Source organism: Corvus hawaiiensis, chromosome 5, assembly GCF_020740725.1.
Source record: "Corvus hawaiiensis isolate bCorHaw1 chromosome 5, bCorHaw1.pri.cur, whole genome shotgun sequence".
Lineage (NCBI taxonomy): Eukaryota > Metazoa > Chordata > Aves > Passeriformes > Corvidae > Corvus > Corvus hawaiiensis.
In genome coordinates this window covers 8,728,598-8,734,709 of record NC_063217.1, presented here as the reverse complement: position 1 = coordinate 8,734,709, position 6,112 = coordinate 8,728,598, and positions in this window count along the sequence as shown.

The following is a 6,112-nucleotide window of genomic DNA, read 5'->3' as shown; positions in this document are numbered from 1 at the left end:
AGTTGTTCATTGTACTAACAGTTGAGTTGTTGTACCACCAGCCTGAGACCAAACAGCCAAATTGCCTGATAATGTGTATTTTTTTCATATTTGTGGCATTGTTTCTGTAGGTACATTTCAGAGTTGGCATTTCAAAGCTGACAAGTGCTGGTTTTGCTGGTTTAGGATATTTTTGAGTAGATTTACTGAAATACCTGCTCTTGCTCTCTGGGTGGGTTCACTGCAAGCTGGTGAGCCCTGGGTGCAGTGTGTGGGTGTGCACATGCGGAAGCACTCGAGGCACAGCCAAGATCTGATGGTATGAGGAGGATCTGCCATGCACAGGTTCTGTGGATGAGGTGTGGAAGTGTGGAATAAACCCTGTTGTTCTACAGCACTGCCTTTTTCCGAATTGGAGCAATGGTGGCTTCTCGCAGTTTGAGTGCAGCAGAAGGTGGGTGTGTTTTGGTTTGGGATTGGTGGTTTTTTGGGTGGGGTTTGTTGTGGGTGTTCAGAAATTGTTTTCATGCTCATGTACTGTTCCTAGGGTCTGGTTCTGTGATAAGCATGAAGGTTTGTCTTACAGTGTTATGTGGAGATGTGTGGCTGGCCTTATCCCAATTTCCTTGTGTGCAGCTGTGTGAAATGGCTCTGTTCCACATGCCTGTGCTGGGGTGGTGCCAGACATAGTCTGAAGTTTTTCTTTTCTGTGTCAGGTTGACCTTATCAAATAGTCAGGAAGGGAATTCTGTTCCAGGTCAGCTGCTCTTGTAGAATGCGTGGGACAAAAGCTTTGGGAGAGGCTGAGATGCACGCTTCATTTGTTATTTCATAGGGCACTTGCTCTCTGAGATTTCCTGGTGCCCAGACCCTGATGCACTCCACATAAACAGGGGTGTGCCAGTTCACCTGCATGGTGAGACTGGCCTGGGCAGAATCAGACCTGTCTGTTTCCAGCAATCTGTGCCACTGGACACTTTGGAGAGGCTTAGCTGATACAAGGGTGTAGGGGATGTAATGTTTAAGATGTTGCCCTAGTGCTAACCCTTAAGACTAATGATGGACTAAACACTGACCTCTTCCAGACCTGGACAAACCCATGTCAGGTGCTGTCCTATATTCTGGGTGCCTTTAGACAGAGCTTGAGCATCTCGGGCTCCACTCCTCTCCCTGCCATGCAGGTGTGTGTGTACAGGCTCTCCTGAGAGCAGGAAAGGGAAAATGAGGCAAGAAGCAAAACCCAATTGTTCTAAAGTAAATGAGGTGACTTTATTTCCAGAACCTGCTGTGTTTCAAGACACTTGCATTGTACCAAGTGTACTGGAATTGCTTGAGGCCAGGTTGGATGGGGCTTGGAGCAACTTGGTCTAGTGGAAGGTGTTCCTGCCCATGGCAGGGGAGTTGGAACTGGATGATCTTTAAGGTGCCTTCCAACTGAAAATGTTCTGGGATTCTGTGACCTTTTCCTGAGGTCACAGGAAATTGGGGAGGTTCCTTTATTTGGCTCTCAGAATGTGGTTCCTGTGTGGCATTTGGTATTAAAATATACTTGTTCCTTCCTGGTAGAAATTTAATGGAAACAGAAAAGCAATTGGTTTCTCTGAATGGTTGATTGAACTCCTCACTAGCATGTAAGCTTGGCTCTAGTGCCTGCCCCATCATTTTGTGTCACTGAAGTCCATAGTCTCCTTTTTCCTTTTCATCTTTCAATAAAAATTGGGGGTTTTTTCTTGGCTGTTTCCTCACATAGGAGAGTCAGCAAGGTAAGCTGATCTTGTGCTAAAATTTTGTGATTATCTGCATTGAGCCAGAGCTGCTGGTTGGGGGTACCCAAGCTGTGCCTCAGTGGAAGGTGTTTCCTCCTTCCCTGCCCCAAATGCTGCAGGCACGGACAGCAGAGGCAACGCCCCCTGCACTTGTTCTGCCTAAAGCACCCAGCTGGGTTTGACCTCCATCCTCAGAACTGACTTACCCAAGACACACTGGTCCATTTTGGAGGGTTTTTTTACATTTTAAGACCACCTTTTTAACTGATGGGGGGAATAAATAAGAATTAAATGTTCTGTGCTGCTTGTGAGAAAATAAACTTCTAGCCTCTGTATATTATTATGGTTGGATAAACCATCAGATCCCTGCTGCAGTACAACACCTTTCCTTTGGCTAGCTGTACTTTTTTATTATTATTATTATTCCTTCTAAATCAGGCACAGAAGAAACACATTTTTAAAAAGAAGAGGTGTTAGGTTTTTGTTTCAAAGTGACTGTAATAACTCTTAACTTTTATTTTTTACTTAAATTCCTCCAGCTCCCTTTTGTGGGTTTCGTTATTCCACCTCCACAGCACCCACCGTTGCCGGAGGTTTCTGCTGGTGCGGTTTGGGTTTTGGGTGAGTGCTCCTGGTCCCCCTGCCCAGTGCTGCGGTGCCACCGCGTGGCCGTTCGCTCCCGAGCAGGTTTCGCTGTCCAGGGCACAAACCCTGCGTGTTCCTCCAGGAACGCTGGCGGTGCTTTTTTTCTTCTCACCTGTGTAGGAGTGTCTTGGCCCCCTCTTGGGCGAAAGGGCTGTTGGCTGCTTGTTAGACCTGTATTTCTAAAGCCTGGACGCCCGGCCTGTTTTATGAGAGTCAGTGGATATACCTTGGAATAGCCCTGCATCTGAAAGAGGGGTCTGGATTTGCTGTTGCTTCCCAACACAGCCCATGGGGTGGTGCATCACAGAGGGTTCAGGAGTGCTGCTTCTTTTTGTCCGGAGAGGAGCAAGTGATACCTGCGGGCTGGTCCCTCTTCTATACACAGCCAGGTTTGGGTATGAATCACAACCTGTATTGCTTGAAGAAAAGACTTTTCCAAGAAAAAGCCCCTGTCAGAATCCAGCTTGCAGTTTGCCTGAATATGTTGCTCTTTCCCAGCCGCAGCTCAGCCCAGCCCCCAGTTTCTAGGCCAGCAGCAGGGTGTGGGTCGGCAACACTGCCAAAGGACCACAGTCCTCTCAAATAGCTGGGTACAGCACACCAAGGACCATCGTCCCAAGAGTCATGGGAACAGGATAGCTTTGCAGTACCTTGCCTGCCTTGGAGCATGACAGTCATTTGCCACTCCAACAGGTGTCTGTTAAGCCTAGGACACCAACAGTGATGGAAAGAGCCTAAGAACACAAGGATAAAGTGATCTGAGTCCAGAGGAGGACCAGTAAGATCCTCAGAGGCCTGGAGCATCTCTGCTATGAGGACAGGCTGAGAGAATTGGGGTTGTTTAGCCTGGAGAAGAGAAGGCCCCAGGGAGACTTTACAGCACTTTCTGATACCTCAAGTGGCTGTAAGAGAGCTGGAGAGGGACACAAGTACACAGGGTGATAGGACAAGGGGGAATGGCTTTAAACTGAAAGGGGGGCAGGGTTAGATTAGTTACTAGGGAAAACTTAACTGTGAGGGTGGTGAGGCACTGGAAGTGGTTGACCAGAGAAGCTGTGGCTGCCCCATCCCTGGAAGTGTTCAAGGTCAGGTTGGATGAGTCTTGGAGCAACGTTGTCTAGTGGAAGGTGTCCCTATCAGGGACGGAACAGGGGTGTTGAAATGAGATGATCTTTAGGGATACCTTTCAAGCCAAACCACTCTGCTCTCCTCTGCTGGTAGTTAATACCTTCCTGACCTTAGAGTCACCTGGTGACCTACCCTTTTCAGGCTGATGGATGTGTCAATCTGCTGTCAGCTCAAGCCTTCTTCTCCTTTGCATTATCCCTGCTGCAGGTGGGACCTCACCTGGGGATGTTCACACCCACAGCACTTACTGTCACATCCCAGCTGACAAAAGCTGAGGCAGTGGCAGGTCACACGGGACACTGCAAAGAGGGCTGGTGTTTGAGAGAGCCTTCCTGCTCAGTGTTTCTTATTAAGCAGGTAGCTCTCCTTGTAAACAGACAGATCATTTGGACATCTAACACCCAGGTGACGTGCAGACAGTTAATGCAGAGCCCTGTGGTGGCCCTTGGGTTTGTAAACCTGGGAAGCTCAGAAATCTAAGTCTGCCCTCAGCAGGTGAAACCTCTAATGGCACATCCTCTGCTTGCTCAGGTTGGATAGATCTGGGCAGCCTTGGACAAGAGCTGTCCTCCCCAGGCTTGGCAAGGCCTGGGAGCTGGTGCAAACTGCTGGAGTGTTTGAACAGGATGCCACATTCTTGGGAGAAATGCCACTGTTCCTGCCTCTGCCCTGTAAGCTCTGAGGGTGGAGGGCCACTGTCTGGTTTATTTGGGGACACGAGGTCTGCCAGCTGTGGAAGAACAACAGAACTGACAAGAAGAGGGCCCTGTCCCAGCCTAGGACATCGCTTTTAATAAAAAATGACACTGCTTTTTATTCTCTATCAAAAGCATTTCATCTCAATGGAGACAGGCCCAGGCAGGTCAGGAGTTTATGAATTTGTCTGTTTGTACTTTTCTGCCCTGAAGTGGCATTAGACTTTCCCTGTCAAAAGTGTATTTCCAGCTTGCCCAGTTGCTAAAACAGTTGAGAGGAAAAGCCGCCTGTCTCATCTCTCACCTGGGCTCTGGTAGCTCATCCAGAAAGGGGGCTCTAAGGGGACAGTTTCTCTTTCTCTTCCATGTGTTAGGCTGAAACTTGCAATGGAAGTGCTGCCCCATCCAGTTCTGAACTGCCTTTCCAGTGTGTACATGTGTGCAGTAGCTGCTCAGCAAATGTGTGCCTTGGTTCTGGGACTGGGGAGTGTGGGAAAGCTCCCCACTAACCAGGGCTGCAGCTTGTGCGATGGAGGGGCCTGATCTCCTGCCAGCTCCTGTAGCAGGATAAATCTCACTGGGTAGCTGCTGGCAGTGTTTTACCAGTGCACAGAGCTGCTCCATCCTGCAAATGCTGCTTCTGCAGCAGTTGTCCCTCACTGCAGAGCCTCAGCCCACTGCAGAGTGGATGGCCCTGCACAGGTCTGGGTGGAACAGGTTCTTTACACAGACTGAGATCAAATATCCTGTGCAGAGACTTGTAAAACCTGTAAAGCCAAGCTGAGCAATGTCATGTTGAGAGCTCTCCTGCCTGCAGCGAAGGGGCAGCCCTCTACCCACCCCTGCCTTGCCCAGAGCCACGGGGCAGCGTCTCTCTGAGGGGCTGCCAGGGCCGAGTCCTTGAGCCTGATGTTGTGCTTGTAATCACTTTGGCAGTGATCAGTTCATGTTAAGGTTCTACCTGACAGTGTTGGAAGCCAGCTGGTCACTGCCTGACCTGTACCCACCCAAACTGGTGATGCCAGAGTGCAGGAGGCTGCCCTGTCTCTGCAGCTACCATGAAGCAGGGTAGTTAGGCAGACTGTCACTGCCAGAGACAGGAGGACAAGAAAGGGTCCCTAGTCCCAAACTGACCCACCTGGGCCACTATGAGGAAAGCCTGAGGGTTGGTGTTAGAGCAGGCTAGTTTTGGCTCATCATGTTGGGTCCTGCTGAGGATCCTGGAGCGCAAAGGACACGAGCAGTGCATGACAGTGCCTGGTCTCAGTGCAGCTGTGGGGCCTGCATGTGGAGCATTCACAATCCTGTATGAGTAGCCCTCTGTGCCCAAATTTTGGGAAAAGACGTGACATGTGAGATGTGGCATTCAGCTGAATGCTAAAGGAAATCCTCTCACAGTGGGGGCTTGGCAATGCTGATTACTAAACAGTGGGGGCAGAGGGAAAGGGGGGATCTCTCAAAGCAGGGCTGCAAGGTGAAGAGAACATGGGGCCATCTGTGTCCTCAGGTGGCCAGCAAGCAGTACAGACACTGCAACACATGGAAAATGGGGTGGGGCCTCGTTAAACTCAATGCCCTCACCTCAAAATCATCAGCATCGGGATCCTTGAGCTTAATCCTGATAACAACTTGATGCATCAAGTTGGACACCTTGAGGACAACAGGGGCGGGAGGGGGAGTGAAATGCTGGTTGGGAAGGCTCTGTGTTCACCAGAGGCTCCATTCTGGTTACAGCATGGTTGGCCCCAGCTAAAATGGGGACTCTTCTGGGGTTGTTTTTCTTGTTTCTCTTCTTTCAGGAAATCTTGTGTGTCTAAAAAATGAAATCCTCTCACTTGCTGAGGTCACAGGGGCTGGCCCGTAGCCAGGCCGAGTTCCCGTGCTGCCCTGCCCGTTCCT